The sequence below is a fragment of the Panthera leo genome, chromosome A3, assembly GCF_018350215.1.
Source record: "Panthera leo isolate Ple1 chromosome A3, P.leo_Ple1_pat1.1, whole genome shotgun sequence".
Classification (NCBI taxonomy): Eukaryota; Metazoa; Chordata; class Mammalia; order Carnivora; family Felidae; genus Panthera; species Panthera leo.
This window is the reverse complement of record NC_056681.1, coordinates 8,823,833-8,847,741: the sequence shown is the minus strand read 5'-3', so window position 1 is coordinate 8,847,741 and position 23,909 is coordinate 8,823,833. Positions and strand designations below refer to the sequence as shown.

Below are 23,909 nucleotides of genomic sequence, written 5' to 3'. Positions count from 1 at the left end.
TGGAACATGCTATTGAGCTCTCCCACCCTGCTGGAGTGCCAGGGGCCTCAATGAGTTTCACCTGACTTATCTGGAATGGTCTCCATGAGGAGCAAGGAAAGGAGGAAGTCAGGAGTGCAAGTGAGTGTGCTTGCTCTAAAGCCAGTGGACTCAAGGCAGAACCTCACTAGTCCAAGTGCAGAAGCCAGACACAGGCAAGTCCTGAAGAAGGCAAGACACAGCTCCCAAGCTAAGAGGGGTCAGGCTGGACGAACTGAGGTCCTTCGACAGTCCCAAATGTATCCAATGTGTCATACATCTTGCTCAGTGCATATCTGAATGCATATTCAACAAACTGGCCATTTGAAACCACCACGGTCCCGGGGCGCCTGGCTGGCTCAGTCAGTAGAGCATGTGATTCTTGACCTAGGGGTTGTGAGGTCAAACCCCATGTTGGGTGTAGAGATTACTTAAAAATAAAATCTTAAGGGGCGCCTGGGTGGCGCAGTCGGTTAAGCGTCCGACTTCAGCCAGGTCACGATCTCGCGGTCCGTGAGTTCGAGCCCCGCGTCAGGCTCTGGGCTGATGGCTCGGAGCCTGGAGCCTGTTTCCGATTCTGTGTCTCCCTCTCTCTCTGCCCCTCCCCCGTTCATGCTCTGTCTCTCTCTGTCCCAAAAATAAATAAAAAACGTTGAAAAAAAAAAATTTAAAAAAAAAAAAAAATAAAATCTTAAATAATAAAATAAAATAATGAAAATTTTGACAAAATGAAAACAATATAGCCCCATTGATTTTATTAAGTGCGTGTATTGCCTTTTCAAAATTAAAGAACAAATGAAGATAATAGAGTAGGAAAACTAAAAGATGAAGGAATGTACCTGTTAGGCATGAAAATATACTGTAAAGCTGTAATAATTTTTAAATGCCTACTGGCACAACGGTGAACAAACAACTCAGTGAAAAACAAAATAATTCCCAGGAATATATTAAGCATTTAAATAAGAATTCAGCATATTATAAGAGTAGAATTTTTAATTTGTAAAGAAAAAAAGTGCATTAGGGGCGCGTGGGTGGTTCAGTCGATTGGGCACCCAACTTTGGCTCAGGTCATGATCTCTGATTCATAGGTTCGAGCCCCACATCAGGCTCTGTGCTGACAGCTCAGGGCCTGGAGCCTGCTTTGGATTCTGTGTCTCGCCCCTCTCTCTGCCCCTCCCCTGCTCATGCTCTCCCTCTCTCTCTCTCTCAAAAACAAATAAATATTTTTAAAAAGTGCATTAACAACAAATAAAATGTTGTACAATTGGCAAATTTCTCAGGAAAACAACTAAGTTAAATATCTCATATTTATTAAATTATATTTCCGATGAATTAAAGAATTAAATCTAGAAGTGAAATCCCAAAACCAGAGGAAAATATAGGTCAATACTTACCTGATATCAGGCAGGGAAGTTATTTCCAGGTACAAATGCCAAATAAGAAATTATAAGGGTGCCTGGGTGGCTCAGTCGGATGAGCATCCGAGTTCAGCTCAGGTCATGATCTCACAGTTCGTGAGTTCGAGCCCCATGTCAGGCACTGTGCTGACAGCTCAGAGCCTGGAGCTTTCTTCAGATTCTGTGTCTCCCTCTCTCTCTGCCCCTCCCCTGCTCGAGCTCTGTCTCTGTCTCTCAAAAAGAAATAAACATTAAAGAAAAAAAATTTAGAAATTATAGAAACTAAAATTCTAGGAGCAAGAAAAAAAAACACCATATATACAATGAAAAGTCACAAATGGGGGGGAATTATTTGAATTAATACATGGTTAATTGTCTTAGCATAATTAGTGATGTAAAGAGTGTTTATATGTCTCTAAGAAAATAAATAAATATCCATATAGAAAAATTTTGGCAAAATTCATGAGCCAATAGGATGCAAATAAAGAAATATAAATTTTCAATGAACACTTAATACAATATCAAGTAACAGTAATAACCAAAGAGACATATATTAAAACAAGGAGAAATCATTTGCACTTAGCTGACAAAAATAAAACATAATGTCTCCATTATTGGAGAGAGCTCAAGGAAAAGACATCCACGCACATTGCTGCTGGGAGCAAAATGAATAAGAACTTTCTGGAAAATGATTCAGCAGTATTTGTCAATTTCTCTAAAAATGTGCATGCCCTTGGGTTAATTACTCTTCTAGAGAGTTTTCCTCTGAAAATAAGTGCAGATATACAGAGATTTATTTAATAAAAACGTCCAATCATAACACTGGTTATAATTGTGAAAAATTGGAAAGAACCTAAGTGTTCTTAGGTGGAATTAAATGAATTATGGTATACCTATGTGGTAGAAAAATACACAATCACAAAAATTTGTTTTAAAAAAGCAGCCACAGGCTGGTTCAGGATGTAAAGCTTGGAAGTCAACACTCTGTCCTACCAACAAGCAAAAAGCTAAATAGACTGAAAACATCAACAATTCAGCTTGGATCCATAAGAGAATAGAAGACACAGGGCAAACCTCTACCCCCAAGATTGAAGGAACAGACACAAATACAGGGAGTAGAGGTCTAACAGAGAGGAGACTCGGGTCAGAAACCACCATGGGAACCACTGTGGGGACAGGACAACTAAACTGTAATAAGAAGTTTCTGGAGGCTCCGTGCAGACAACTCTGACACTTAAAAACCCTAGGAGGACCCAGCCATGCATGGAGGGGCCCTCAAAATGTTGTGAGATTTACCTCCAGGAGCTCGACCAGATTCCCACAGTAAGTATCAGAGAAAAGTCTTGAGCTTTCTGCAGAGGAAAGGAACAAAAAGAACCATTTAAAAATACACCACGTGACGCCTGGGTGGCTCAGTTGGTTGAGTGTCGGACTTCGGCTCAGGTCATGATCTCAGGGTTGGTGAATTCAAGCCCCACGTCAGGCCTGCAGCTGTCAGTGCAGAGCCCGCTTCAGATCCTCTGTCCCCCTCTCTCGGACCCACCCCCACTTGTGCTCTCTCTCTCTGAAAAATAAATAAACATTTGCAAAAATAATTAAAATAATAAAAAATAAAAATACACCAGAGCACTCTGTTCTTCTTAACAACTCCTGCCCTCAAGACAGACTAGTTAACCAGAGTCTAACCTGCTGGGGTATTCTCAGAACCTAACTGACCTGAGGAAGAGAAACACCCAACCCCAAGCTGCCCAAGCCTTCCTACCCCACCTGAGGTGGGGGAATGGGGGAAGACTGAGAAATTCTTGTGAAGTTCACAGCCCAGAGGCACAGGCTCACCAAAACACTGACACCTAATCGTAGGACTGTAGACCAGTCCCCTCTCCCCACACCTCGCCACCACATTACTAATGCCCTATTTACAGTAGGTCCTTTCACCCAGTACATCATGTCTGGCTATTAAGGAAAAATGATAAGCATCTCAAAAGGCAAAAAAAAAAAAAAAATGCAGTATGAATAGACCATCAGAACCAGATATAGCAAGGATATCAAAATTACCAGACCATGATTAATATGCTAAGGGATATAGACACCTAGACACCGTGCAGGAATACATGGGCAATATGAGGAGAGAGATGGGAATTCTAAGAAAGAACTATGTTACAGATTTTAAAAAAAGGCAAAACACTGTAATGGAAATGAATAGTGTCTTTGATGGGTATATTAGTAGACTCAACATGGCTGAGGACAGAATCTCTGAGCTGGAGAACATACCAATAGAATCCTCAAAAACTGAAAAGCAAAGAGACAAGGACTGAAAAAAGGAAAACAAAACAGAGTATCTATGGTCTGTGAGACAACCACAAAAGGCACAACACACATGTAATGGGAATACAAGAAGAAGAAGAGAGAAAATATTTGAAACTGTCATGACCGAGAATTTCCTCTAATTAATGTCAGCCACCAAATTACAGATCCAGGAAGTCTACGAAACAGGATAAATGCCAAAAAACAAAAACAGAACAAACAAAAACTAGGTAGATTATCTTCAAACTACAGAAAGCAAATATAAAAAAAAATAATAATGAAAGAAGCTGGAGGAAAAAAAACACTTTACCTCAAAGTGAGCAAAGAATTGCTTCCAACTTCCCTTCAAAAACCATGCAGTCGAGAAGAGTGGAATATTTAAAGTGTTGAGAGAAAAAGACAAAAAACAAAACACCACCAACTTAGAATTCTGTACCATGATAAATTATCCTTCAGAGTGAAGGAGGAATAAAGATTTCCTCGGACAAACAAAACTTGAAGGAATTCTTTGCAAGAAATGTTGAAAGAAATTCTTTCGAGAAAAGGAAAATAATCTAGGTCAGAAACGCAGACCCACATAAAGAAGGGAAGAATATCAAAGAGAGAATAAGTGAAGGTAAAATTAAAGCTTTTATTTTTCCTATTCTTAATGATTTAGCAGATAAGTTTATTCAAAATAATAACACTCAAAATATATTTGGCTCTGTATGCTTATGTGCATATCACACACACACACACACACACACACACACACACACACGTGTGTGTGTATGTATATGAGAAAAATGAATGATAGCAATGATCAAGGGATGAAAGGGAGGAATCATAGCTATCTCATTATTATAAGATATTCACACCACTCATGAAGTGGGATAGTGTTACTTGAAAGTCGATTTGGATTATTTGCAAATATATATTGCAAACTCTAGGGCAATCATTTTGAAAAGTAAAGAATAATGACTGATGTGCTGAGAAAGTGGAGAAAATGAAGTCATACGAAATACTCAGTTAAGCCCACAAAAGACAGAAAAGAGTAAAATATGAAAATTGGGAAAATAAAACCAATAGAAAACAGTAACAAATATGGTGACTATTAATCCAACATTATCAACAATCATTTTGCATGACAATGGTCTAAACACACCAATTAAAAGACATTGTCAGAGTGAATTAAAAAACATGACCCAGCTCTATGTTGTTTGTAAGAAACCCACTTTAAATATAAAGACATCTATAGATTAAAAAGAAGTGGATGGAGGGGCTCCTGGGTGGCTCAGTCCATCGAGCGTCTGACTCTTGATTTCAGCTCAAGTCAGACTCTGTGCTGAGCATGGAGCCTGCTTAAGATTCTTTCTGTCTCTCCCTCTGTTGTCTCTCTCTCTCTCTCTCAAAAATAAAAATTAAAAAAGAAAAAGAAGTGGATGGAGAAAAATATACCATGCTAACATTAATCAAAAGAAATCGAGAGTAGCTGTAATAATTTCAAACAGAACAGACTGTAAAGTAAAGAAAGTTATAAAGGATAAAGAAGGGATAATGATAAAAGGATTAAAATCTCTAAAAACACAACAATTCTTAACATATATGCACCACACAACAGAGCATCAAACTTCATGAGATAAAACTGATAGAAATGCAAGGAGAAATAGATTAATAGATGAATCCACCTTTATAGCTGGAAACTTCAACACTCTCTCTCTCTTAGAAATGGAAAGATCAAGCAGACAGAAAATTAGTAAGAATTTGCTATAGGCAAACTCAACAACACCATCAATCAACTGAGCACAGTTGACCTTTATAGACTACTTCATCCAACAACAGCAGAATATATATTTTTCTCAAACTCACACGGAACATTAGCCAAGATAGACACATTCTGGGAGACAAAACATATTTTACCAAATTTAAAAGCATAGAAATCATGCAATGCCTGCTCTAGAAATTAAATAGAATTAAGCAAGAAATCAGTAACAGAAAGACTGCTAGAAAATCCCAAAATATGTGCAGATTAAACGACACACTTCTAAATAACACATAGGTCAAAAAACAAATCTCAGGAGAAATTTTAAAACACTTTGGACTAAATAAAAATGAAAACACAACTTATCAAAATTTGTGGGATGCAGTGAAAGCAGTGCTTAGAGGGAATTTATAGCATTGAATGAATAATTTGGAAAAGAAGAAAAATCTAAAATCAATAACCTAAGTTACCAATTTAGAAAACTGGAAAAAAATAAATTAAATATGAAGTAAGCAGAAGAAGTAATAAGAATTAAAGCAGAAATGAGTGAAATTAAAAGCAGAAAATCAACAGAGAAAATCAATGAAACCAAAAGCTGAAAAGATCAATAAAATTGATAAGCCTCTAGCTTACCAAGGGAAAAAAAAGACACAAATTACTTATATCATAATAAAAGGGAAAACATCACTACAGATCCCATGGACATAAAAAGGATAATAAAGTAATACAATGAACAACTATATGCCCACAAATTTGATAACCTAAGTGAAATGGACCAATTTTTTGAAAGACACAATCTGCCAAGACTCACACAAGAATAGATTATCTAAATAGACCTCTATTTATTACAGAAATTGAATCAATAATTAATAACCTGCCAAAACAGAAAGTATGAGGCCCGGATGGATTGACTGGTGAATTCTACCAAATATTTAAGGAAGAAATCATACCAATTCTCTACAATCTCTTTCAAAGAATAGAAGCAGAGAAAATCCAACATTATCATTCTATGAGGCCACATTACCCTAACACTGATACTAGACAGAGACATTACAAGAAAAGAAAACTATAGATCAATATCTCTCACAAACATATATGTAAAAATCCTCAGTAAAATATTAGCAAATCAAGTTCAAAAATACGTAAAATGAATTGGACACCATGACCAAATGGGATTTATCCTGGGTATGGGAGGCTGGTTCAACATTCAAAAATTAATTAATGTCAACAAGCTAAAAAAGAAAAATCACATGTTCATACCAACGGATGCAGAGAAAGCTCTTGACAAAATCTAACACCCATTCATGATAAATACTCTCAGTAAACTAGGAACAGAAGGGAATTTTCTCAATTTGATAAAGACTATCTACAAAAACTTGCAGCTGACATCAGACTTAGTGGTGACAAACTTGAAGCTTTCCCTCTAAGAGCAGGTACAAAGCAAGGATGTCCCCTCTCATGACCTCTTGTCAACGTCATTCTGAAAGTCCTTGCTAATACAATAAGACAAGAAACGGAAATAACAAATGTATACAGATTGTGAAGGAAGACATCAAACTATAATTGTTTACAGATGACGTGATTGTCTATGTAGAAAACCTGAAAGAACTGACAAAAAAAAAAACTCCTGGACGAAGTGACTGTAGCAAGGTTGGAGCATCCAAGGTTAACAAGCAAAAGTTAATGACTTTCCCATGCACCAACACCAAACAAGGGGAATTTGAAATTAGAAACACAATACCACCTACATTAGCACCCCCCAAAAATGAAATACTTAGGTGCATAAAACAAAATACGTACAAGATCGACTTGAGGAAATCTATGAAATGCTCATTATCCTGAAACAAATATTTCACTGTAGGTTAACTAAAATTTAAATTAAATAAATAAATACACAAATAAATAAATAAAATGAAATCAAAGAAAAACTAAATAAACGGAGAGATGTTCCATATTTATGGATGGGAAAACTCAATATTTTAAGATGTCACTTCTTTCCAACTTGGTCTGTAGAATCAAGGCAATCCCAGTCAAAATCCCACCAAGTTAGTTTATAGATACTGACAAACCGATTCTAAAGTTTCTGTCTAGGGCAAAAGACCCAGAACAGTCAACACAATACTAAGGGAGAACAAAGTTGGAGGACTGAGGCTATGTAATTTCAAGACTTGCTCTAAAGCCACAGTAATCAAGACGGTGTGAAAGAACAGACAGGTATATTAATAGAACAGAAGAGAGAGCCCAGAAATACAGCCCTGTACATATAGTGAACTGATCTTTGACAATGAAGAAAAGGCAATGCAATGAACAAAGACAGTGTCTTCAATAAGAGAACAACCAAAAGTCCACATGCAAAAAAGTGAATCTAGACAGAAGGTACACGTTTCCTAAAAACAAACCAACATGGATCATATGCCTACATGTAAAATGCAAAATTATAAAATTCCTAGAAAGCATTGTAGGGGAAAAATCTAAATGACCTTGGATATGGTGGTGACTTTTCAGAGACAACATCAAAGACATGATCCATGATAGAAATAATTGATAAGCTGGACTTCGCTACAGTTACAAACTGGACTTCACTAAAATTAAAAACTACTCTACAGAAGACAATATCAAGAGAACTAGAAGACGAGTCACAATCTGGGAGAAAGTATTTGCAAAGGATTGTTGCTCAAAATATACAAGAACTCTTAAAATTCAGCAATAAGAAAGCAAATAGCCCAATTTTTAAAAATGGGCCAAAGACCTTAACATACACTTAACCAAAGACGGTATACCGATGGCAAGTTATCAGGGAATTGCAAATTTAAACAACAATGAGACATCGCTACACACTATTAGAATAGCCAGAACATTGACAACACTAGAGAATGTTCTGGAACATTGACAACAACGATGCTGGCAAGGGTGTGGGGCAACAGAAACTCTCCTACTTTGCCGGTGGGAATGCAAAACCGTAGAGCCATCTTGGAAGACAGTGTGACAGTTTCTTACAAAACTAAACATACTCCACACCATACAATCGAGCAGTCATGCTTCTTGGTATTTACCCAAAAGAGTTGAACACTTTTGTCCACACAAAAACCTCTACATGGACGTTTACAACAGCTTTATTCATGGTTACCAAAACATGAAGGCAACCAAGATGTCCTTCAGTAAGCAAGTGGAAACTGTGGTCCATCCGGACAATTGAATATTACTCAACACGAGAAAGAAACAAGCTAGCAAGCCATGAAAGGGTATGGAGGAATCTTAAATGCATATTACTAAGTGAAAGAAGCTAATTTGAAAAGGCTACAGGCACCCTTTCAAGTTGGCGACATGGGTTTCACTCCATTTTGTCTCTTGAGCCCCCAAAAGCAAAAATATTTACTATCTGGCCGTTCCCAAAAAGCATTTGTTGACCCTCATTACACTGTCACTAGACTGTAGATTCCTGAGGGCAGATTCACCATTGTATCCCCAACTTCTAAGACAGCCTGTCATGGCTTACACATCACAGCTGTCCGGGATGATATTTGCGGAGAGAATCAATGAACGCATGAATGAGTCCTAGCTAATACCCTAACATATACTATGTATTGATGCTGACCTAGTGAGTAAAAGGTAACGCTGAGAAGCGTCCCAATCCTCCAACAATCCCAGGAGGTACCGACTCATACCCCATTTTACAGCTGAGAAGACCCAAGTTGCCCCAAGCACAGACCCCTTGACAAGGTGGACCTGGAATTCACATCCAAGTTTGTGATATGGGAAGGCCACACTCTTGTAAGCTCCTAGCATGAGCTTTGGCAAATGGCAGGCCCTATAAAATGATGGTTTGTTACCATAAAGTAATCACTGGGCCTAAGTTCTGTGATGTGAGCAGAAAGTGTCCCAGGACTTCCAAGAGCCAGCACTGAAGTCTGGAGAGCTGTGGGATGAGTAACAGAGAAGACACACTTCTCCACCAAAGCAAGTGTGACAGGCAAAAATCTTTGAAATATGAACTGATGTCTCATCTGCCCCTGAGTTATCCAGTCCCCCCTTTGGTCTGCTTCCCAGTTTCCAGAACTAAGCTCCTCCTGCCCCGAAGGAAATGGAAAGAATTTGAGAAAACACAAGATGTTCTAAGATGTTTCTTGCGCCCTCAGCTACGCCTGCCCGCCCCCATCCCTTGATTGATTGCCTTTAATGACTCCCTATGGCCCTGGTATCAGTCCATTGGCCTCAGCTGGCCTGAGACCCTGCCTGCCTAGGCTGGCTCCTGCCATTCCGGGACACTCGCTTCCTCTGGCACATTCAAACGGGGGGGCCTTTCAATTTCAGCACCCTCCAGGCACTGTCTGGCCTCAGCATCTCTGCACATGCTCTCACCCTACCTTCTTCTCTGACCTCCAGTCTAGGAAAAGTCCTGCTCTCTGGTTGCACCTACGATGTGTGCACCTGTGACAACGTATACTGCCTGCTGGCCTGTCACCACGCCGGAGAGTAGGGCTCGTGCCCAGCGCCATGGCCCGTGGCCATGGCGCGGGGGGCACCCGGTGAAGGTGCGTTTGGCACAAATAACAAAGGCCCTGTCGTGGTCTCCTTCCATGTGCTTTTGGATTTACTCTTCACTGCACGATAGAGAGGAAAAGTGTGCCGTGCCTAGGGTAGAGACGGAGACACAGGGACCCAGCAGGGCTGAACACCATCTTCGAGGCCACATGGCGGGGTGAAGGGAACCTGAGACCCTAGCCTGATTTCATACCCTGAACTCCTGTGGTATTTCACACGGCCGCCTCAGCTTGCGTCTGTGTCTTTTCCCGCCTCCTTCTGCACCTTTGTTCTTCCGTCCACACCCAACCTGCAGGCCTTAGGTGGAGAGAGAAGACGTATGATATGATATATGATATGCATAATAGTATATTGATATATGATATGTGATAATATATAGCATATGCTGTATTAATAATCCTATATTACCTCTAACGTGTGGTCTCTACAACACACATTAATACTTAACCATTTCTGAGCACTTACTCCGTATCAGGTAGCTGACAGAAATGACCTTTCTTAATCTTTACCGTTGCCCTAAAGTCAGCATTCTCCACAGGGTGATACCGCTCCTGAGCGAGCCAACATGGATTCGCGGGGAGTGAAAAATCTTAGCTGTTACAACGCCTTGTGCTCCTCCAAAGCACCACAGTATGTAATAAAGAGATACCCTGCGCGTCTGTGGCATTAGAATTTCACGGGGAGGGAGATGATTCGGGAGGAAAAAGTCCAAAGAAACTTCTTCAAGGGGGCAATTTAAAAAAAAAACACCGCCCTAAACTGTAAATGTCCACGTTAACCCCCCCTCCGAGTGCAGCCCCAGAGAGGTGAGCCCACTCCCCCAAAGTCACACAGCTAGCAATTTGTGGAGCAAAAATGCAAACCCAAGTCTAACGCCGAAAGCCAAGCCCCCCGATTGACCTTTGAAAGCCATCTCCCGACACTAGGTCCGCGGTGGCGGCAGGAAGGTTGCGGGGAGTGTGGTCCTCCGACTGCTGGCCACAGCGGCACGTGGGGGCTTGCCAGAAATCCAGAATCTCAGGCCCTTCCCCAGGTCGGCTGCGTGAGGACCCGCCGCGTGCCCAGGCGACAGTCTGCATGCTCCCGTGTTAAAGGAGCTGGGATTCCCGTGGTCACCGGTGAATGACCCTCACCTACCTCGAATCGCAAGGAGACAAAGGCACCTACAATTGTCCCTCATCGCGGGTCCCCGGGGCCCAGTCAGAAACTCCCTTGCCAGACTAATTACACTTCAGGGTGTCCCGTGACTTGCTGGGTTCCCTGAAAAAGAAAGAAAAATGAAGTTCTCTTTCAGGTTTTCGGGGTAGGTGATGTCAACTATTTACAGAGCACACATCCTTCTGGAGGCGTTCCATTCTCTGCCCGCTGATCAGGGCGCCGTCAATCACGCCCGGACGAGAGGGCCCGTCAGCCCTTCTCAAGAGACGCTACCTGTCACGTCGGCTCAACGATGCACGCCTGCAATGCTGGGGACACAGGGAGAGCGAGAGTTCTGAAGGCAGGCCCGTGGAAGGAGGGGCTCCAGGGTCGCACGGGACCCACCTTTGGGGAACAGGACAGCTCGAGGCTGTCCGTTCGGTGAGGTTGCAGACAGAAGGTGGGAGAGAGGCCTTCAGGGCCCAGGGGACCAGAGCTCCCTCATCGACCGCGTTTCAAAAACCCGAGCGCACATCAGAACCACCTGCAAGGGCTTGTCGAACCACAGGCGGCTGGCCCTGCCCTGGGGTCCAGCGGTTTCCGGGGTTCAGCGGGGCCTGACCCAGAGCATCCTCCCAACTGCTGGGGGGGTACGGCTGTTCTCAGGCCCGCACTCGGAGAACCGGGTCTGAGCTTCTGCTACCTTTTGTGTGAGCCTTGTGCCAGCAGCTCTGGCATCACCCAGAAGCTTGCTCAAAATGCAGAACCGTGGAACCCCAGCCACTGAACAGAATCCACGTTTCAGCAAGATCCGTGGTGAGTAACGACGCACTTTCACTGTGGGAGACACTGGTCTGGACCCAATTACACATCAGAATCCTCTGGAACAGCCATTAAATGCAGATTCTTGGGGCCAGCTCTGGGCCTAAAGAATCGGAATACTTGAGGGGTATGAGCAAGGAAATAATGTTTTTTGTTTTTTGTTTTTAATTTTTTTAACGTTTATTTATTTTTGAGACAGAGAGAGACAGAGCATGAACGGGGGAGGGGCAGAGAGAGAGGGAGACACAGAATCGGAAGCAGGTTCCAGGCTCTGAGCCATCAGCCCAGAGCCCGACGTGGGGCTCGAACTCACGGACCGCGAGATCGTGACCTGAGCTGAAGTCGGACGCTTAACCGACTGAGCCACCCAGGCACCCCGGAAAGAATGGTTTTTTTAAGCTTATTTATTTTTTGAGAGAGAGAGCAGGGGAGGGGAGGGGCAGAGAGAGAGGGGGACAGAGGATCCAAAGCAGGCTCCAGGCTGACAGCAGAGGGCCCGATGCGGGGCTCGAACCCACAAATCGAGAGATCGTGACCGAAGCCGAAGTCAGACTGAGCCAACCAGGCGCCCCAAGGAAATAGTATTTTTAAGGAGGGACTCAAGAGAAAGCTCAGGAAGTCAGCACGACTGGTCTAACCAGCACTCACTAAACTATTGGGGTGATGCAACACGTACCTATCAACCCAATGCCATCATTCAGCTACGTAGAAACAATACACATCTTATTATGCTAATTCATTGTGACATTACAAAGCATCACAAAACACTTAAAGCATTTTATATATACATATACACACGTACATATATATACATACACATATATACCTATATATTTACTTATATGTAATATCAGTATGTTTCTACCCACCGCCATAAAGCTCTTTTTTTTTCTTTTTTTTTAATTTAATTTTTTATTTTTTTAAATTTACATCCAAATTAGTTAGCATCTAGTGCAACAATGATTTCGGGAGTAGATTCCTTAGTGCCCCTGACCCATTTAGCCCATCCCCCCTCCCACAATCCCTCCCGTAACCCTCAGTTTGTTCTCCGTATTTATGAGTCTCTTCTGTTTCGTCTCCCTCCCTGTTTTTAGATTATTTTTGTTTCCCTTCCCTTATGTTCATCTGTTTTTTCTCTTAAAGTCCCCATATGATGAAGTCATGTGATTTTTGTCTTTCTCTGACTAATTTCACTTAGCACAATACCCTCCAGTTCCATCCACGTAGTTGAAAATGGCAAAATGTCATGTTTTTTGATTGCCGATTAACACTCCATCGTATATATATACCACACCTTCTTTATCCATTCATCCATCAATGGACATTTGGGCTCTTTCCATACTTTGGCTATTGTGGATAGTGCTGCTATAAACATGGGGATGCGTGTGTCCCTTCGAAACAGCACCCCTGTAACCCGTGGATAAATGCCTAGTAGTGCAGTTCCTGGGTTTAGGGTAGTTCTATTTTTAATCTTTGAGGAACCTCCATACTGTTTTCCAGAGCGGCTGCACAGCTCGCATTTCCACACCGCCATTAAGCTCTTGCCCACCCCTCACTGGAAACCATTGGAAGCCACAGCTGAATGTTCCCAGGGAGACTCAATCACTTTGCTTAAACCCCTTCATTTAATCTTTACAACAACCTACACGGTTGGAATCATTCTCCCATTTTACAGATGAGAAAGCTGAGGTCCAGACTGAGGAAGAAAGCAGCCCGCAGTCACCAGACTGGCCGGTGGCTGCGTCAGTCTTGCAGCGTATGTCTGACTGGGTTGTCGGAGCCCTTCCCCGCGACCCTATCAGCCTGGGGTCTCCACATACAGGGGTTCCACACAAGGGACCTCCCAAGATGAAGGTCCAGTCAGTCGGGGCTCTGAGGCTCTCACTGCTGCTCCTACTAAACCCTCGGTCCTGTGACAATTTTTAGGGGCACAAAGATCATTGAGGCTTGATCTCTGCCCTTGAGGATTTCATCTACATATAAATAGGCCATTTCGATATCATCATCACGTAATGTGCTTTAAGTACTAAGCCGAGGTACGTGGGGTGTGCCAGTCGAGAGCAGGGGCAATGAGGAGCCTCGTGTGTCCCTCTGCTTTCTCCATCATGACTGCCACCTCCTTCTCTCACTTTGACTCCTGAATGGTTGCATCATTTCTCCTCTTATCACCTTCCGGTGACCAAGCAGCCAGGGGGATCCTTTGAAAACAAAGGATCAGATCACGTCATCTGTGCTCAAAACCCTCCAGTGGCTCCCTCTTCACTGAAATAAAATCCCAAGATCTCACCACAGGCTACTCGAGCCCACGCTCAGTATATACATCACCTCCCACCTCTGTTCTCTAACCACTCCTGGCTCCTTGCCCCTCTTTCCTCACACCCAAGTCATCCCACCATGGGGCCTTTGCACTGATGATTCCTTCTGCCCAGAACACTCTTTCCCCAGGTGTGACTTGTTTCCACACTTTATTTATGTCTCTGCTTTTTTTTTATTTTTAATGTTTATTATTTTCGAGAGAGAGACAGAGAGAGAGTGACAGAGAGCAAGCAGCGGAGGGGCAGAGGAAGACACAGAATCCAAAGCAGGTTCCAGGCTCCGAGCTGTCAGCCCAGAGCCTGACGCAGGGCTTGAACCCACTAACTGAGAGATATCATGACCTGAGCTGAAGTCAGACACTTAACCGACTGAGCCACCCAGTAGCGTCCTGCTTAACTCCTCCCCCTCTATTCTCCTAACCCCCCTTAAATTTTCCTTCACAGGACACATCACCACCTGCTATGATTTTATATAGTTATTTGTTTACATCAGTGGTCTGTAACTGGGCAATTTTGACCCCCAGGAGACACCGTGAGATGTTGTTATCGTCAGGACTGGGGGGGTCCCTACTGGCATCTGATGAGTAGAGGCCAGGGATGTTGCTAAATGTCCCACAGTGCACAGGACGGCCCTACAACAGAGAATGACCCAGCCTCAAATGTCAACAGTGCTGAGGCTAAGGACCACAGTTTACATGTTGACTGTCTACATGTTGTTCAAGACAGTGCTTGCCACGCAGTAGATGCTCAGGACGTATTTGTTGTATGGATGAGTGAGTGGGTGAGTGGATGGGATGGATGGATGGATGGATGGATGGATGGATGGATGGATGGGATGGATGGATGGATGGACGGATGAATGGATAAATGAACAGCAGCTCAGTCTAAGAGCTCAAAAAAGTAATAACTCATCCCTCACCTCCTCACCTCCAACTTCTATCCATCCTTCAGATCTCAGTTTTTATGAGCCTTCTTTGATTCACTCCCATGCACACGCACACACACACACACACACACACACGCATGCACCACAGTGAGCTTCTCCTGGACACGCCTCTGACAGCTCTTCTTCTTTCCTTAGCAGCATTGATCCAGAAGGTGATAATTATTTGTTTGGTTGTCTGCTCCATGCTGCCTCCTTCACTCAACTATAAATTCAGTAAGAGAGCTGTGTCTGCCTGGTCACCAATTAATCCCCAAAGTGCCTGGCAGAGTAACCACTCCCTACGTTTATTGAATAAATGAAGATAATTTAGGGAAAAGAGCTTTGAAATATGGCAATAAATATATCCATTCTACAAATGAATTTGTGGATTAGTCATTAAAATATTAATTTGTTCAGCTCGAGATATAGAAATAGGAGAAGATATCTTCCCTGCCCACATCCTCTGAAAGCAGCCTGGGCCTCAGTGTCTCTTTTCCCCAGAGAAGAATGAATAAGCCCTTGTTTTCAAATAGAAGATGCTAGAAGGATCTTGATTGTCCAGAGAGAGAACCTTCAAGGGGTGGGGGAGGAAAGCAAGGTACCAATGGCCCAGTCCTAGGAACCAAGGGATGGAAAGCCGATGGAGAACTGCATCAATCTGGCATCTCCCCCAACCTTCCCGAAGGGGCTTTTCATCTAGTGAAAGCGCTGATGTGGAAACTTCTAGTTTTCTACAGCTGGATGAAGGGTGCTGTGGCTTGGCCACTTTAGCAAAAAGATCCTATGTTCAAACTTGGAAAAGGCGAGCCACCTGGCTTTGAGGGAATAAAGAGCCTTTGGCCAGCAAGTATCTCAGTTTTGATCACAATGCAATCAAGACCAGAGGCCCATTTCCATGGTTTCTAGAACCTTGAAGCTTTGCTTAAGTCGAAGGTGGGGGAAAAAAATCCCCTCCAAGTAAGACAGAGTAGAAACATCCCAAGTGAGAAAGCAACAACATCCAACAGAAATATAATGCAAGCCACATGCACATAAGGTTAAATTTTCTAGTAGCCACGTTTAACAAGTAAACAGGTGAAATTAAATTGAATAATATATTCCACTTAACCCAATATATCCAAAATACCATTTCAACATGGAATCAGTATTAAAAATGCATTGAAAAGTATTTTCCATTCTTTTCTCCTCATTCTAGGTCTACAAAGTCCAATAAGTGTTGTGTACTCCCAGCATATCTCGGTTTGGACGAGCTACGCTTCAAGTGCTCAGCAACCACCTGTGGCTGGTGACTCCTGAATCTGACAGCTCAGTTCTATTGGATGGGAATTTGTAATATACCTTGGGGTCTTTGTTTCATATGAGGTAGCATCCATTTTCCCTTTTCTACTAGTAATTGCGCCCAAATTTCGGGGGGGAGGTGGCTAACTCTTCAAATTAGTTATCTATTGCTGGTTGTTAGGTCGAATTGTGTCCCCCAACCCCCCAAAAAAGATTTGTTGGAGCCCTAAGCCCCAGTACTTGTGAATGCAATCTTACTTGGAAATCGGGTCTTTGCAGATGTAATCAATTTAAGATGAGGGTGGGCCCTAATCCAACGTGACTTATACCCTTATTTTTTTAAAAGGGTAATTTGGACACAGACACAGACATGGAGGCACAAAGGAAAGATGATGTAAAGAGACACGGGGGAGATGGCCATCTATAAGGCAAGGAATGCCTGAGGCTACCAGAAGCTAAGAGATGGGCCAGGACCAGATCTTTCCCTAGAGGCTTCAGGGCAAGCATGGATGTGCTGACATCTTGATTTTGGACTTCTGGCCTCTGGCGCCCTGAGAAAATAACTTCCTGACACTCTGAACCACCCAGTCTGTAGGACTTTGTTATGGCCGCCCTACAAAACTAACATCCCACATAACAAACGGTCCCAAAATTTAGCAACTTGAAACAGCAAACATGTATGATCTCACAGTTTCAGTGGGGCAGGAATCCAGGCGTGGCTGAGCCGGGTCCTCTGGCTGACGGCCTCTCACAGACTGCAACCAAGGTGTCGGCCACAGCTGTGGGCTCATCTCAAGGTTCCAATGGGGCAGGATCCACTTCTAAGTGAAATCAGTGGTGGGGGCAGGATCAGTTCCTCATGGGCTGTGGCAGTGAGGGCCTCAGTTCCTCATTGGCTATTGGCTGGAGGCCTCTGTCAGTTCATCACCACGTGTGATTCTCTTTGGGGTAGCTCACACACGATCGTTGTTTCGATGCAGCCAGCAGACAAGAAAACAAGAGAGTGCCACAAGACGGAAGCCAGTCTTCTACAACAAATACCAAAGTGATTTCCCCTCACGTTTGCCTCATTCTCTTCATCAGAAATGAGCCATTAGGTCCAGCCACACTCAGGGGGAAGGGATCACACAAAGACATGAACACTGGGAAAAAGGGGCCATCTCAGAGGCTGCCTGCCACACCATTTCAGACTTCGCCAAGGGGTAGGCAGGGGTGAGGGCTGCTCACACTCTTTCTCATCCAAGAGAGACTTGATTCACCCCTACGTCCCCAGAGCTGACCCATTTCCTGTCCTCCCCCAGCCCAGTGCTTCCCCTGGTGGTTTGTCAATTACCCTGTGTATTTCAAAACTGAAGAGTCGATTTTGTTTCTTGCTTCCATCAAACTCTGATAAAGGGTAGGACAAATTTTCTTTGTTAGAAAAGTAATAAATTATAACCCTTGAACCCAAGTATTATAAAGCAAATGCCCACCTGCTCAATGGATGGGTGGATGGATGGATTTAACTTTCTGTGTGACACGCCCACCCATCCTAATCTTTTTCATCTGCCCAAGAACTCTTGATATCAAGGTCATGATATCATTAAGCTTTCTTTTTCAGTAACACTTCTTGGTTTTTCTTTACTTAAAGCAGAATAGCAAAAATAGTGGATGTGTATTTGTGAAAGTGTGTGTGTGTGTGTGTGTGTGCGTGCACGCACATGCGCATGTGTGTCTTCGTTCACATTTATTGGCTTTCTTAGGTATTCTGAAAATTAACCAGGCCTGCTAAGGGACACTAGTAAATATTTGGTCATAAAGTATCTTCAGAGAACAATTTTCTGAGTTAACCACACCCGATAAAATCCCCTTGCATCACTGAAAGTCTTGTCTGGCTGTCAGGCAATGAGATCGTTTTATTGAAAAGACTCATGATGTAGTGAACAAAAGCTTAGGAAATAAACTCTAATCCCCAAAGGAACAGTCGATACAACTCTACTCACACTGAAATATTCAATTTATGGCCTATATTGAATCCTATGTCTATAATTTACTGCCCTAACTACAAAAGAGTTCTTTTAATACAAACCAATTTCAATATATTTTACTATTTTCCTTGCCTCTGTTAAAGCAGAAATAACAAATTCTGCTGAAAGAGCAGAAGGACTAATGCAATAAAGATTCCCAGGGATGCATCCTACAATCCCCTACTTTTCATCAGACTCTAACTGGGTACCTAAGATTGTGTTTGGGCATTCTTATTTGTAACTGGCTTCCCAGGTAGGTCTGATATACACCAAAGACAAGAGCTCTTAGGAAACAACATGCATTTATTCAGTAAATATTTATAGGGTACCTACTATGTGCAAGAATCATTCTGGGTTCTGGGGACACGGCAGTAAGAAAACTAGACAATAAGGTCCCTCTCTTTGAGTAGATGGCATCTTGGAAGGGAGAGAGAAAATAAACAAGCAAAATATACACTATGAAGAATGCTCAGGAGTCAGAAAAGTCCTCACGAAGGTGATAGTGGGGCAAATATCTGAAGGAAGTGAAAGAAGGGAGTAGCTCATAGATCTGGAGAAAAAATAACCAGGAGGGGTTTGGAGCAGAGGAATTGACCATCTGTCTCATATTTTTAAAGGATCCTTCTGGCTGTATTTAGAATTGACGCTGGGTGTACCAGGGAAAGGGGGATATTAGGTAGATAGTAATTGCAGCGAACCTAGTGAGAGGTGATGGGGGTGGACCAGGGTAGTAACTGAGGATGTAGGACGAGATGATTGGATTTTTTAATACATTTTAAAGTTAGGACAATAAGATTGCTCTTCCATTTGATTTGGATTATGAAATTAAGACAGGCTTTAAGGATGACTTCAAGGTTTTATCATGAGGGACAAGAATCATGACGTTATCATTTTCTGAATAGAGAAGACGGGGGGAGAATTACATTCGCAGAATGAAGATTCGGAGCTCAGCTCTGGACATGTCAATGGTGCATATGCTGCATATGTCAACGGTCCAATGCTGCATAATCAATTTCCCCAAAACTTTGTATCTTAAAACAACAAATATTTACTATCTTACAGTTTCTGTGAGTCAGGAACTTGGAGAGCATAGCTGGATGGCTGTGGTTCATGGTCTTTCATGAGGTGGCAGTCAAGATATCAGCTGGGGCTGCAGTCTTATGTGAAGGCTTGCCTGGGGCTGGAGGGTCCACTTTCAAGATGACGCCCTCACACTGCCATTGGCAGGTGGCCTCAGTTCCTCACCATGTGGGTCTCCCCATAGGACTTGATGAGTGTTCTCACATCACGGCAGCCAGCTTTCCCCACAGTGAGTGACCTGAAAGAGGCAGGCAGAAGTCACAATGCCTTTTATGACCTAGTCATGGAACTCAAACACTGTCGTTCCCATAATATTCTATTAGAAGCAAGTCATTAATTCAACCCACACTCAAGGAGAGGGAAAGTAAGCTTCACTCCTTGACGGATGTTGTGTCAAAGAGCTTGTGAACCTTTTTTTTAAACCCTCCACATGCCTATCAGACATTCCATTGGAGTTATTACATATTAGTTGAATATACAGATTTGGAGCTCAATGGAGAATCTGCAAGGGAGATAGAGCCCAGGAGTGGATACCATATGGCCATCACCGGCATTATGATATTCTTATGCCGTAGTGGGTATGAACACAAGCTTTAGTATCAAATGTGAATTCAAATTCCAAGTCATACACTCACTAGCCCTTTGATCTTCATTATCACGTACAAACCTCATGAGGTCCCACTTTTTTTTTCTTTTTACAATGGGGATAATAACAATTACCTAGTCTTACCCCCACGGAGCTTTGGTTCACCCAGAAACCCGAAAGCTAGGTAGGTTGGTTTCCCAAAGAAAATACAAATTGTGGTACCAGCAGAAAGAGGAAGGAGACTAGACACGCAAAACCAACAAAGGCCCCTACAGACCTTTTAGGAAGACCAATGCCAACCGATCCCCAGAAAATATGTTCAGATGTTGATATGTAAAACCCTTCTCTGTTCCAAGAAATGGTCAATAAGGTCCTCAATACCTATTAAATGATTGGTGTGAGTGGATTTCTGTCGTTTAAATTATTTTTAATGTTTATTTATTTTTGAGAGAGAGACAGAGCATGAGCAGGGCAGGGGCAGAGAGAGAGAGAGACAGAATCCAAAGCAGGCTCCAGGTTCCAAGCTGTCAGCACAGAGTCCAATGCAGGGCTCAAGCCCACGCACCACGAGATCATGACCTGAGCAGAAGTCGGAAGCTTAATCAACTGAGCCACCCAAGCGCCCTGGGTTTCTGTAGTGGAAAATGAAGTCAGGGCAGAGTTTCAGGGAGGCAAGGAGGAGAAAGAGACAGTACAAGAGACAGAAACAAGAGACCAAGAGAAAGTATCCCCTAAATTCCCTAAATCCCCACAGGAATTAGAGGAAATCTTTGGGAAAGCTTTGGAACTGCTCTGGTTCAAGGAATGAGGATTTCAAGGCATTCTTCGCCTAGATATCAAAGGGCAAGAGGTTCTCTAGCTGATCATACTTTTTAAACTGTATCCAGACCACACCCAACAGAGTTTAGAAAAACTCACCTGAATTATGAACCCCCCCCCCCACCAAACTTCCAAACTTCCAATGGCAAGTGGGAAACGGAAGAGACAGTGAGAGCGATCATCGACTCCAAGAAAACAAAGAAGCTAAGGGGATGAGAGGTGGACGAACCCCAGTTTTAGAAAAGCTTAAGATCACTACATTTGTACACAGAGAGCTACTCTGAAGGAAGCTTATTCATTTTTATAATGATTTTACGAATGTCTGAGCATTTTTGATGAAATCCTTCAGATCTATAAAAAGGTATTGGAGAATAGCAAAGCAAACACCTGTGTTCTTACCACCCGGTTTAAAAAAAAGAGGGGGGGGGGAACTTTACTTAGTTAACAATACTTGTAGAGTGATTTGGGTCTTTTAACCATGGGTATGCATGTCTGTGATAAACACACACAAAAAAAAAAAATGAAAGCAGGGATTAAAAACTAAAACTAATTGCAGACCGAGCCATAGAAGGAATTTTAACAGTTAGATTACAGTGGCTATATCTTCTGTGCTCATAACGAACTATGGCTTTGAGCAGCTGTTTTTCTTTAATGAAGAAATAATTACATCCAAAGTGCTTTTACAGGAGACCCCTGTGAGCCCTCCCCTCTCTGATCATATTTTGCTCCTTCTTTCCCAAGATAACCACTATCCCGAATGTGATGTGTGCCTGTGAATATCTTTATATTTTTTATCCCTGTATGATATATAGTGTTGTTTTCCGTGTTCCTTAAACTTCATGCCAACGGTATCATTCTGTACTTATCTCTCTGCAACTCGCTTTTCACTCGATGTTAGTTTTTGAGCTGTGTCCGTGCTGCAAAGCACAATCCCAGCTTCCTCCGTTTGGGGCAAAAGTTCTCCTGATCGATTGATTCACTCTGCTCCTCATCCATTGATTCAGACCTTCTGTTTGTTACAGTGTTTGGCAAAGAGATACTCTTGAAGTTGACTCCTGGTCCATGGGTGTAAGTTTTTCTAGGGATCCGCCTGGGGAAAGAACAGCAGAGTCATGGAGCGTGCCCATGAAAACCCCCTTTACCCGACGGGTTTTTTCATACACGGAACAAAATGTCATCAAATTTTTGACCAGAGACACCTAATCCCCGCAGTCTCCCCATCCTCTCCCGCAGTCAAGAATGTCATCCCTTTCTTGGCACCATTGACACCCTGCTCTTTCTAGAAAATTCTGGCATCCACAGTTCTCCTCAGTCTTCCTCCCTCTTGATTTCTCTGTGGTGTTCGGCCCTGTTGACTCAGGGTCGGGTAGGGATAGACACTCAGCAACTGAAGACACATTTTCTCACTCATGGGACCAGCATTGTCCAAGAGAAATATAACGTGAGCCACACATGTACTTTGAAATTTCTAGTAGCCGCACTGAAAGAAACAAGAGCCAGGTTTTAATAATATACTTTGTTTAATTCAATGTATCCAAAAAAATGATTTTAACCTATAATAGAAACATTATAAAATATATTCCACAGAGTCTTTTTTTTTTTTTAATAAATCGTCCAAATCCACTGTGTGCCTGACGCATACAGCACATCTCGGCGCAGATGAGCCGTGTTTCAAATGCTTGAGAGCTTTACGCGGCTAGTCACTGTCACGGGGAAACATGGTCATCCAGACTTTGTTTCCCAAAGCTTGGTAGATCCCAGGTGATTTCTACACCCATCCGAGTCTAAAAGGTGGCTCGGGTAGTTCTTGGAGACCGAAAGATCTAGGACCACCCCCCACCCCCAGCCCCGCTCCATGGCCTTCTTCTTCAATCATTCATTCACCAAACGTTTGTTAACCCCCAACTCTGCCGAGCACCAGGCTGGGTCCTGAGGATACACTGGAGGGGGGTCCCTATATGGCCCATGCCCTCAAGGAAATTACCATCTGTTCAAAGTCATACAGAAAACCAACGTGCCCTGGTGCAAGCAAAAATGCAAATTATGGAGTTATGATTAAGAACATGGAGTCTGGAATCAGGTGGCTGTTCTCAGGCAAGTTTCTGTATCTCTCTGCTCCTTCAGCTCTAAAAATGAGAAAATGGTTGTGTTGGGCACTGCTGGGTCCTTACCCGGCACCGTGTCCCTTTCTTCCCCACTTAACAGACTTTGTTTCTGTGTTCATCTCTCTCCTGCATGGCCTAGGTGACCAGGGAAGACCAGCTTTCAGTGCATGACATCACCCTGGCCAATGCGCCCACTGTGTCACATGCTTATCCCCAAACCAGATGGCCAGAGGGATAGAGGGTACCAGTGGCCAAGCCCTGAGTTCCAGGCTCATTCCCAGATTCAGGGGTAGAGTGAATTCCACCCGGAGCCCACGGAGGTAGACGGGGGGAAGCCCTCAGAAGGAAAAAAATCAAGGGATTATTCCCAAAAAGAGAAATGATAGCCTGACCATCAAAATACACCTCCTAATGTACAACTCCTCCTTCTTGGCCAGGAACAGCGAGACCCTAGAGGGGAACTAGATTTTCTTGAGAACCTACAGTGTGCCAGGCATCACGTGTAACCACATACATTATACGCTGTCCGCATCACTGCCACATACATTATCACCAGGTGTCCCTTGACACGCAAGGTAAACAATTTCATTTTCAAGTAACAGAAAAGAAAACCAAGGCAGGAGAAGTGGAGTAATCCTCTTGAAATCACATGTGTAGGAAGCGGCAGGCGAGGACACCACCCAGAGAGAGTGGCTCCAAGCTTGTGACCACCCCTGCATGAGATGTGATTTCACCCTCCCCCCTCCCCTGCTGCCCCCCTCTCGCTATCCTGGGCTCCCAATGCCAGACACCGGGGTAGCCTCTGTTTTCACGGCTCATTCCTTACAGAATGAA

The 23,909-nt window shown here is 43.1% G+C and overlaps 1 long non-coding RNA gene across 4 annotated transcripts in view; it reads right to left on the bottom strand.

Annotated features, from left to right (window-relative positions):
- Nucleotides 1-19,796, bottom strand: part of LOC122215395 — a 34,047-nt gene extending 14,251 nt beyond the window's left edge. For 3 of the 4 annotated variants that reach the window (XR_006200350.1, XR_006200351.1, XR_006200349.1), the window contains exons 1-4: nt 19,546-19,796; nt 11,140-11,262; nt 10,196-10,299; nt 2,712-2,767 (exon numbers count right to left, since the gene is read on the bottom strand). This is a non-coding gene — a long non-coding RNA (uncharacterized LOC122215395). The remainder of the gene's footprint in view (nt 1-2,711; nt 2,768-10,195; nt 10,300-11,139; nt 11,263-19,545) is intronic. The other variant, XR_006200352.1, reaches the window with a different exon arrangement.
- Nucleotides 19,797-23,909: the final 4,113 nt, after the last annotated feature.